At 40.8% G+C, this 12,025-nt stretch overlaps 1 protein-coding gene across 2 annotated transcripts in view; it reads right to left on the minus strand.

Moving 5' to 3' along the window:
- Nucleotides 1-5,639, minus strand: part of LOC311090252 (integrin alpha-E-like) — a 60,441-nt gene extending 54,802 nt beyond the window's left edge. For both annotated transcript variants that reach the window (XM_084125472.1, XM_084125471.1), the window contains exon 1: nt 5,612-5,639. The gene's annotated coding sequence lies outside the window, so the exon portion shown is untranslated. The remainder of the gene's footprint in view (nt 1-5,611) is intronic.
- Nucleotides 5,640-12,025: the final 6,386 nt, after the last annotated feature.

A 12,025-nucleotide genomic window follows, 5' to 3' on the forward strand; every position in this document is an offset into this window, starting at 1 on the left:
CTGGCAGCCAGCGCATCGGAATTCCTTTACCATCGCGATTACTGGGTTGTCAATCAGCGTCCCTGCTGTTTGCTACCAATTGCTACCAAGGGTGATTGTTCCTGGACTCTGGCTTCTGACCACTCACTACCTTATCATCAACTGTATTCAATAAACTGAGTTTTACTTGCATTTGAATCCACTGTTTATTAACCATGACAAGCGAAATCACCACTTCGCTGATCTCCTGATAGAAGCCTCCTCACCGCCGTCGAAGAGCCTTCAGCGGAATAAGCAGCTGCTTCGCAGATCTGAGGATGTCGGCTTCCTGACGCCGCCTTCAGCTCGCTGTTCTGCTGTGCCATCCGGTGCGCCATATCCTTTTAACGCAAGTGTGTTTGCCGCTGCGTCACACTTTTCTAAATGATCACTTTTCTGCGCCTCGTGCAGAGGCCCTCTCGTCGGTGGAGACCGTCACATCCTTTGCGCTTCCTGTCTGGGCCGTGACCACGCGGAAGCTGCACTCGCCAAGGTCGGCTGCCCTGAGTGCGACATGATGGATCTCTCCACCCTGCGGGCTCGACTGGCCGTTTTCGACGACAACGACCCTGCGCTTCCCGCTCTCTCTCTCCCTTTGCTCGAGCCACATAAAAAGAAGCGCCGTTCACAAAGGATGCCAGAGCGGACGGAGACAAATGAGCACACACCGGCCCAGTCCCTGCGTGCCTCGCTCTCTCCTGAGGAAACCCCCTCGCCGGTCCTGTTCACGCAGGACCAGCGCCCCTCTGCGAGCGGCAGGTCTTGTCTCTTTTGGGGCATCGGACGAGGATGAAGAGAAGGATGACAGCCTTTCCATCGCTGCATCCGACTGTGACGAGTGGGCGAGCTCCATTTCCGGCCCCGCACCGTCAACACAAGCCAGAGCGAGAACGGGCTTTGATGCAGAGTTTCTCCGTGTGAAGACCAGGGCCGTTGAAGACCTCTGGCTCGAGTGGTCTTCGCCCGAGGAGCCCACGCGCAGCAGGCTGGATAAGTGGTTCCTGCAGGGGCGCCGGCAGGCCCCTCAGCAGAGATCCGCCCCCTTCTTCCCAGAAGTGCATGACGAGCTGACTAAGTCGTGGAAAGCGCCGCACTCAGCTCGCTTAAAGATTTCCTTCTCCTCAACGCTCTCCTCTGTGGACGGCACGACGGAGAAAGGCTATGAGGCGATTCCTTCCCTCAAGGAGGTGGTGGCCGCTCACCTCTGCCCGCCCTCCGCTACAGGATGGAAGGCCAAAGCTTCACATTCATCAAAGCCTTGCCGCACCACTTCAGCTCTCGCTGGCCGCGCATATGCCGCCGCTGGCCAAGCTGCTTCGGCACTTCATACCATGACTGTCCTCCAGGTGTTTCAGGCTAAACTTCTCCGCTCAATGGACGAGTCTGGACCTGAACCGGAGGCTTTCAGGGACCTGCGCAGCGCCACAGACCTGGCCCTACGAGCCACAAAATCAACAGCCCAGTCGATCGGTCGAAGCATGGCAAACCTGACGGTGCTTGAGCGGCACCTCTGGCTGAATTTGACGGACATGAAGGAGGCGACAGGACAGATTTCCTTGACTTGTCTGTTTCATTGTCAAGGCTTATATTAAAGGGTTAGTTCACCCAAAAATGAAAATTATGTCATTAATGACTCACCCTCATGTCGTTCCCAGCCCGTAAGACCTCCGTTCATCTTCGGAACACAGTTTAAGATATTTTAGATTTAGTCCGAGAGCTTTCTGTCCCTCCATTGAAAATGTATGTACGGTATACTGTCCATGTCCAGAAAAGGTAATACAGACATCATCAAAGTAGTCCAATTGACTACAGTGGCTCAATCTTAAGTTAATAAAGCGACGAGAATACTTTTTGTGCGCAAAAAACAACAAAAATAACGACTTTATTCCACTATTCATTTCCTTCTCTCTAGGCCTCGAGTTTTTTCACGTAGTATAACTGCGTAGCGCATCTGTGTTGTACGCCACACGTAGGCTCACTATTGGCCGACGCTGGTCATACGCAGCATTCTCCATGTAAAACTGATCAGGCAGACCGAACCGTAAGTCGTAGAGACTTGAAACTTTGGGGGCTGATAGTACTCACACCGCCTACAACGTCTCAGAGGCCCGCCCCGATCGGCCTGACGGGGGCGCTACAGCAGTCAAAAGTACGAAATGGCTCATAACTCCTCAACCGTTAGGCGTAGGCTCAAGTGTCTTATATCGTTGGAATCCTTGGCTCAAGGCGGGCAAGATGCATGCCTCGGACATGCTCGCCCTTCAGCGCCAATTCCGAGTAAATTGAGGTTTTTTGAAAACCCTACTTTTGCGAACTACTCCTAGGTTTTTAGCCTGATTGGAACCAAACCACTGCAGAAATATTCTCTGGACAGTGACTATCAATAATCATCAAAAAAATTCTTAATTCAAATTCACGGTCGCTAAGGGGAACTAAAATGTTTGATGGCACCAGGGCCACTTTTACTAAAATGATTATAACTTGTGAATGGAAAGAGATATTTTCGCTAAACTCGGGACGCATGTTCATGAGCTCAATCTGAGGTCACTTGAAAAAAATAGCGACGATTGGCCACTTGGTGGCGCTATAACAGGGAAAAAAGTCATTAAAATGGCTATAAACGCACCCAACCGTTAGTCCGTTGAAATCCTGAATCCTTCCTGAGTCCAACGATACCAAACATGCCAGGTTTCGCCTTATAGTTTGTGTATCATTGTAATTTAGCGCTTAAAAAACTTGCGATTATCTTCCGATCGAGACAAAAACACCACAGGAAATTTGAAAACATAGGTCAATAGCTAAACAATAATGCCCAAATGTCAAAATTATGATAGGAACTGACAAAAAAAAAAATCCAATCATTGTCACCCATGGATCATTTTTATGCTCTCATAAATAGAAGTGTCTAAACTTCAAAACAAAATGAGATATTTACAACAAATTTGACATGTATGGGCACCTTTTGAGGACACTTAATAAAAGTGGTGGAGATCAGGCAAGACGTGGTGCTATAACTGTCAAAAAAGTAAATTGCCTGTATTGGCTGCAATCATCTAAGTTCATTTGGATCCCCATTAGCCACTACCTAGGCAGTGGCTACTCTTCCGGGGGTCCCAACAAGTAAAAAATACAAAACTACATTTAATCAACAACAATAAAAAGTCAAGTCAATGAAACATACTAACCCAACATCCCTTTTATGCATGCCTGGTGTAAAAATTATGAATAGTACTAATACAAAAGTTGAGAGTACAGGACATTAGGAATTCTAGAGACAGAAATATTTCTTCTAAAATAAAGCAGAGAGACAATCCTTCACCAGTGCATTCTTAGTATATTAGCTCTTCCATAACAGTTTAAATTGAGTCGTGTCGCTCTGTTCTGGACAAATTAAATTTTTCAATTAGTTCATTTTTTCTTTCTTTACTTGATGCACTCGACCACACCACTGGGCAATAACACGCGATTCATCCAATCACTGATTGTGCTGCAGTGACTGACACCCCTGAGAGCCAACAGTAGCGGCATATTCATAAGGCCCGCCCACTGGTCGCGCCGGCGCCGCTGTCAGCATGAGCAGAGAGAATCAGATGAGAACGGATCAGATGAGACAAGACAACAGCACGGAGCATTTCTCTAGAAACTCCTTGTACTAAATGATAATCATAATCTATCGGTAACTGTGATTGTGTGACTAGTACAGCGCGAGCTGAACTAGTTAGCCGTGGGCTAAAGCTACCACGTGTAACAATGCTCATTGTATCATGAGTTGAGACAATGAGTGATTAATGAGTGTTGATGTGTTAAATAACTGTCGAAAAGTTGGATTAATGTGTCATTTGAGCTGCGCATGTATATGATTTGGTACTGAAATGCTGAATCAGAAATTAAATATTGTACGTTTGCCTTGTGTTTTCCAAGGCTGCGTTTTCTTGTTCTCTTTTTTTTTTCCTATGTGAACGTGATCGGCAAGTGTATCCTGTTTTGTGCCATAATTCATCTTTTGGAGGTGGATCGTCTGCCTAGTGGATGCAATTAAATGTGCTCAAATGGCTTGCTGACCAGTGCCCACGGACCTGTTTTCCCTTTGAACCATAATTTGAACCCATCAACTGGTAGGATAATTACAATTTTCTTTTGTTTTTCGGACTCAAAGGACTTGATTTTTTTTTTAACCGAACCAGTGCAGAAATGTTCTCTGGAGTCTGAATATCAATAATTATCAAAAAAAGATGAAATTTCGATTCACGGTCGCAAAACTGTGCAAAATCAACGTTGTGGGAAGAGCCTATTTTACTAAAATGGCTATAGCTCGAGAAGTAAATGAGATATCTTCACCAAACTCATTACACATATGTATGAGTTCAATCTGGGGTCACAGTAAAAAAAAAAAAAAAAAAAAAAAATCACAACAATTGAACAATAGATGGCGTTATAACATGAAAAAAACATAAAAAGGGCTATGACCACCTGACCGTTAGTCCGATTGACTTAAAAATGGGTATGCAATGTCTTGGTCCAAGGTGACATGTATGTCTATGAGGACATTGGCGTATCTCAAAAAACATGGCCGCCATTGGCCAATGAGGATTGTGCAAACTATAAGACATGGTTAAGGGAGGCCGATCGGAACGAAACTCAGTGGGCATGTTCGACCCGTGGCCCTAGATGTCTGTAAGAATTTTGAAAGTAATCAACCACTAGTTGGCACTTACGAGTTTTACGGCTCTGTAATCACGTGATGCATATCAGTTGATAGATCACCTCATACTGACCAACTTTGCCTCAAGAACCACTGCTGTCAATCAATTTGTTCATTAAATACTAGCGATTATGTTAAAAACCTACTTTTGCGAACTAGACCTAGGTTTTTCGCCCGATCAGAACCAAACCAGTGCAGTACAATTCTCTGGACTGTCAAGATCAATAATTGTCAAAAAAAGTTGAACTTTACCCTTTGGGTAGCTATAACAGGATCATTTTGAAAATGGGTGTAGTAAAAAAAACAATCAAAGGCCTATAAATCCTAAACGAAAAACTCAGAACTTCATGAAAATTGGTGAGCATATGTGACATAACATTCTGAACAAGCATGCAACATTTTATGGAGATTGGACCATAGGTGGCACTATAACTGTTAAAAAGCTTTAAAAACAATATATTTCATTAGTAAATTGCCTTATCTGCTTAAAGGCCTTAAATGCTTGAACCCCGATAAATGCTGCTTGCAGCTTTTATTTATTTATTTATTTTCCATAGTGTCTGCACGTGTACTTCAGTAAGATAAGGCCAGGGAACATCTGTCACAAGAAGCCATCCAATGCCTTTCTTGTATCCTCCGACGAGGCGGTCACAGTGTATCACGAGACCTCAGTCACCTACATGAACTGTACGTACCTGCACATATGCATGTGTGTGACTGTATACTGTATACATTTTGTCAGTCATAGTCATTTCACAGGTCACCCTTCATGTTACATTTTGTTTCTGCAGGCACAAACTGCCCCACTTCACTAGCCAGGATGTGCGCAGGGCCGTTATTATTGCAGCGCAAAAGCTACCAGAGCCCCAACGGGAGACTGTGCAGTTGTACCTGGACCATGGCGCTCGTCTGGTCGGACCACAGGTATGAGGTTCCATTTGTGCCAAAATTCTGTCGACATGCTGTCTGTCTATGCTATGTGTCGTCTTCCATGTCTATGTGTCTGTTCACTGTCTGTCTGTCTACGCTATGTGTCGTCTTCCATGTCTATGTGTCTGTTCACTGTTTATGTCCATGTCTGTCTGTCTATGGTATGTGTCGTCTTCCATGACTATGTGTCTGTTCACTGTCTATGTCCATGTCTGTCTGTCTATGGTATGTGTCGTCTTCCATGTCTATGTGTCTGTTCACTGTCTATGTCCATGTCTGTCTGTCTATGCTATGTGTCGTCTTCCATGTCTATGTGTCTGTTCACTGTCTATGTCCATGTCTGTCTGTCTATGGTATGTGTCGTCTTCCATGTCTATGTGTATGTTCACTGTTTATGTCCATGTCTGTCTGTCTATGCTATGTGTCGTCTTCCATGTCTATGTGTCTGTTCACTGTTGTGATTGCCCACATGACTCAACTTTTGTCTTTGTCCACTCAACTTACTCCTGTCATCTGTCCTTGTCGTTTGACTGTGTCGTCTTGCGTGTCAATGCTGCATGTGTCATGTGTTTCCATTCTGTCGTTGCTATGTGTCGTTGCTATGCGTCGTTTCCCTCTGTCGTTACAATGTGTCGTCTTCCATGTCTATGCTATGCGTCGTTGCTATGCGTCGTTTCTCTCTGTCGTTACTATGTGTCGTCTTCCATGTCTATGCTATGCGTCGTTGCTATGCGTCGTTTCTCTCTGTCGTTACTATGTGTCGTCTTCCATGTCTATGCTATGCGTCGTTTCCCTCTGTCTTCTTCCATGTCTATGTGTCTATTAACTGTCTATGTCTATGTGATTGATTGCCCACATGACTCAACTTTTGTCTTTGTCAACTCAACTTACTCCTGTCATCTGTACGTTTTGATAGTTTGTTTTCCTATTTGAAATGAAATAAGCAGAAACGAGAAAACGGCCCCTTTATTCGTTTTTTCGAAAAAACGAAAAAAGAGATTTCGGCTTGATTTTTCGTTTTTTAGTTCACAGGCAAATAATCGATTTATTTTTTATTTTTTATTTTTTTATGGGTATTATAAAATACCCATATTATAACAAATAGCCTAAATAAAATATATTTGGAAATTGCCCTTTAAAACGAAGGCTCAGGGTCCGTGTACTTTTTCGTTCATTCATTATTCTTTTTCGGAATGAAGATGAAATTTAAAAAAGGGTGCAGTTGGTTTTTTGTTTATTAAAAGAAAAAAATCAGAAATGGCTGTATTTTGTTTTCCAGATGTATTGTTATCATCAAATATTAGAAAATTGGACGACATTTCCGATCGTTTTTTGTGCAATGCAATTGACCGCGCGGGCACCTCCATGATTATTATTGTCTGTTAGGCTATATTTGCTTCCAGGAAATTGGTTGATGAAAAATGTATTAAAATTAAGATACAATTTATACAAAACGAAATTCACTTTAAAGAAAGGCTTTCTACAAAACAAAACGTAATGAAGTGGTCAAAATCATGTCTGACTCGCTCCATGTCTCTCGATATATATTGCGCATCCTATCTTACTCGTGCTGTTCACTTTTCATAAATCAACATAAATGGAAAAAAAATAACATTAATATTTAAACAAATATGAAACTAAATGCGCTTACCTATTTAATGGCTACAACAGTATAGTAGGCCTACAGACTCTCAATTTGTACAAATTGCTGCACATTCATTTAATTCAGAATTTTGCACACACAAGTTGATAGGCATTTGTTCAAATCAAGTTCACGGATAATTGTGCGTGCATTTATTAATCATTATGATACTAAAATCATAACAAAGTAGGCTATGCTATGTACAAAAAATCAGATGAGCACAGAATATGAATGCAATGTTTAATTACACGTTAAGACTTTGCACGGCGGTGTAATTTACTTCCGGGTAAAGATAGGATCAGTCAAATGAAAAACAATAAACGTACAAATAAATCTTACAAATTAAAAAACGAGCGGAATTTCAATTTTCTAATATTTGATGATAACAATACATCTGGAAAACAAAATACAGCCATTTCTGATTTTTTTCTTTTAATAAACAAAAAACCAAGCTGCACCCTTTTTTAAATTTCATCTTCATTCCGAAAAAGAATAATGAATGAGCGAAAAAGTACACGGACCCTGAGCCTTCATTTTAAAGGGCAATTTCCAAATATATTTTATTTAGGCTATTTGTTATAATATGGGTATTTTATAATACCCATAAAAAAAAAATAATAATAATAAAAAAAAAATCGTTTTTTGTCTGTGAACTAAAAAACGAAAAATCAAGCCGAAATCTCGTTTTTTCGTTTTTTCGAAAAAACGAATAAAGGGGCTGTTTTCTCGTTTCTGCTTATTTCATTTCAAATAGGAAAACAAACTATCAAAACGTACAGATGACAGGAGTAAGTTGAGTTGACAAAGACAAAAGTTGAGTCATGTGGGCAATCAATCACATAGACATAGACAGTTAATAGACACATGGAAGAAGACAGAGGGAAACGACGCATAGCAACGACGAATAGCATAGACATGGAAGACGACACATAGTAACGACAGAGGGAAACGACGCATAGCAACGACACATAGCAACGACAGAATGGAAACACATGACACATGCAGCATTGACACGCAAGACGACACAGTCAAACGACCAGGACAGATGACAGGAGTAAGTTGAGTGGACAAAGACAAAAGTTGAGTCATGTGGGCAATCACAACAGTGAACAGACACATAGACATGGAAGACGACACATAGCATAGACAGACAGACATGGACATAAACAGTGAACAGACACATAGACATGGAAGACGACACATAGCATAGACAGACAGACATGGACATAAACAGTGAACAGACACATAGACATGGAAGACGACACATAGCATAGACAGACAGACATGGACATAAACAGTGAACAGACACATAGACATGGAAGACGACACATAGCATAGACAGACAGACATGGACATAGACAGTGAACAGACACATAGACATGGAAGACGACACATAGCATAGACAGACAGACATGGACATAAACAGTGAACAGACACATAGACATGGAAGACGACACATAGCATAGACAGACAGCATGTCGACAAAATTTTGGCACAAATGGAACCTCATACACAGGATGCTGTTGACGCAGCTGTGCTGCTGGACTCCTTGTCTGTGTAAGTCTCTTCATGCAACAAGGACCTAACATGTTACAAACAATTTGTACATCAGAGTATACCAGTTTTCATAATTTTAAGTAAATTTATAAACCTTTTGTTCCTCACCTATAAAGCAATTCTTCAGACGACGACCAATCGTTAGCTGAGTTGGTTCCAGCCGGAGGCAGCTCGAGTCAGCCAAATGGCCAGAAAGACTTCACTTTGTTTGTGGCCAGATTTCCTGTTTCACTGGATGGCCAGCCACCATCGAAAAAGCAGCGCGTCGAATCCGGGTTTCCTGAAGACCACACATTCTATGCAGTGTTAATTTTGGCAGCCATTTTTGATTTAGTCTTAGTTTTCATCTTGAGACGAAAATACTTATTGGTCTTAGTCACATTTTAGTCATTTTGTCTTTCATAGTTTTAGTCTAGTTTTAGTTGACGAAAAGTCATTGCGTTTTTTGTCAACTTTTAGTCAAACTGCAGTTACCGACATTAATTTTGGTAGCTATTTATATGTAGTCTTTAGACAAAAAAATGTCCTAATTTTTTATCTCTAGGCCAATTCAATTAAGCTTATGAGAAATGTAAATTAAGGTAACAGGCTGTATTGACATTGCACTCTTTAGCAGTAGCACTTGTGCAATTCTACATAGGCCTACCCCTTTTCGTTCAGTGGTTTTTAGAGTGCCGTACCCCCTGGCACCCCCTCTCTTCCACTTAGACTGCAGTCACACTTTTTCCATTAAGGGACAATATTTTTATATATATATATTTTTAAATTAAACAATGTTCAATAAATATGCAATGATGGTAAAAACTTAGTGATACCGGTACTTTTAAAATATTAAATTAAAGCCAGTAGTAAGTCACTGTCTTTATAAGTGAGTCATGGAGTCATTCATTCAGTAAGGAAGCAAGCTCATAGACGTTGGAACAGGGGGGGCGGCCGCCCCCCCTTCCACCACCACTTTTTCCCACCCCTCTATATATATATATATATATAGAGAGAGAGAGAGAGAGAGAGATAAAAATACGGAATCTGAATTAAAATGTGTTTGATTTAAGCCTACATTTCAAAATGTTGTGTCATAAAATGTCTTGTTTTTAAGCCTTTCGCACGTACGATCACACCGGTGTAATCAGTCTAGGCTGGTCCCTGGAGCGTATGATCAACTGCTAAATTCAAATGTTGAATTTAGCCAGAGACAGGCGCGCTCAGAGCTGTCATATATCACAACTTTTCAGTGTTCATACTGTTTATTTTAGGTTTCAGACATATAAATTCACATAAGTACTAAAAAAGCAATACATTTAGAATTTAGAAGAGGTAATAATAATAATAATCCTTTCCATTATAATTCGACACGTTTTATTCATATCAGATACACATTGTGTAGCTTAAGTAACTTTAATGTTTATTCTTTCTCCCAGTTCACCAGCCACTTACTTTTATGTATTTCGGGAGAAGTGGATGAATTCACGTGTTGTAAATCCAACAGATCCGATTCTCTGAACTGCGTCTGCGGCACAAACTAACACGGCGGCGCCCATCGCGCATACAGCTCAACTAACGCGATCGTTATAAAGGTGTTTAAACATACACTTTCACTTGCATGTATTTGACAATCGGAATATCAGATATTTCATGCCATAGCTAACACATTTGTGAATATTCTGAATAAAAAAGGAAAAATTACATAAAAGCAGATCATATTCAGCGCTGTTGACTTAAGCGCTCCCGCCCCCCCTCTCACAATATAGTTCCCACGTCCCTGAGCAAGCTGCTATTTTTATGAACGGGTCATTGAATCTCACGATTCATTCTAAGCCACAGAATCGTTCACGAATCACCGCTGTGTGCTGCAGTTCTGCTGTGGCTTTCGTTGCAAAATAGAGCAATACGCCTATGACAATACTGTTTTAAATGTAGTAAATAATTTAATCCCAGCAAGCAATAGCCGTCATTTCAACGTCTCGGTTAAATATAGACCCGATATAGTTCGGCTATGTGTAACCCACTTTTAGCCCAAATAACATTGAATCTGGATAAATGTATTTTTTTCCAAAATAACTTGTGAGATGTATGATATTCCATCATGTAAGCTGTGATTACAAGTTGTTTGGTTTGCTTTATTTTACATGTTATATGTGTAGGCTGTGCGTAGCCACGATTTAGCTCGTATTCAGACCCGGCTATTGTAGCACACTTTTAGTCAAAACTGATTAATTGTAGTTTTTTGCCAGGCAGTGCATGAAATAGTTGATATTCCATCATGTTCGCATTAGTAATGATATCTACAAGGTTCAATGTGTCATTTCACGACATGGTCGATCTGTAGTCACGATTTAGCTCTGAATTGGACGGACTATATGCGGTCTGCTTTAGCCCACCTGGCGAAATCAAAGCAATCTGTTCTACGTACGGCTTGGCTATAGCCCTGATTCAGACCAGCGATATAGCCTAGTATAAGAATATTAGTCTTAAAAATGTTTTCGCTCACACAGCTTAATGTTTGCTGTCACACATAAACATAACATTCATACACAATCTACGATATGACTATCATTTCAAATTAAATCAAATGCAATTGCATTTCTCAACCGCTAGATGGCACAATCGAAACACTACTGAGACATGACTACTGGGACTACTGGCATTGCGCGACTAGATCACTTTAGCCAGATCTCGCGATACACATTTCCTCCATTTTCAATTTTATTTTACACGAGGCTCAGGCTGCTGTCAGAGAGCAACGGGCGAGCAACACTCTGAAAACCTTCAAATTTCTACTTCGATCTTGTAAGTATGCGTGTTATTTTTGTTATGTTCATTGTTTAAATTAGTTAGTTGTTATAATGTGTAGAAACCGTGACATTTTAACATTACCATTGCAGAGTACTATTTTTCTCCAACAAGTTAACGTTTACTGCACGTGTTATTGCAACTGTGTGCCCTTAATCTAAAATGTATCTAAATTCAAGGTGGTAAGCATGAAACTATGAAACTTATCATTACTATTTTTTATTATTATTAAAGATAATATATTTTTGTTTTTAGATTAGAGTAAGAAATAATAGTTTTTGATTTAATGCAAATTTTCAAAGTATACTTTACATAAAACTTAACAGCAACATAGTGCAACATGAAAAGAAATTATAAAAAAAATATTTTTCCTTTCTGATTAATAA

The sequence above is a fragment of the Abramis brama genome, assembly GCF_963993115.1.
Source record: "Abramis brama genome assembly, chromosome: 10".
In the NCBI taxonomy this organism is placed as follows: domain Eukaryota; kingdom Metazoa; phylum Chordata; class Actinopteri; order Cypriniformes; family Leuciscidae; genus Abramis; species Abramis brama.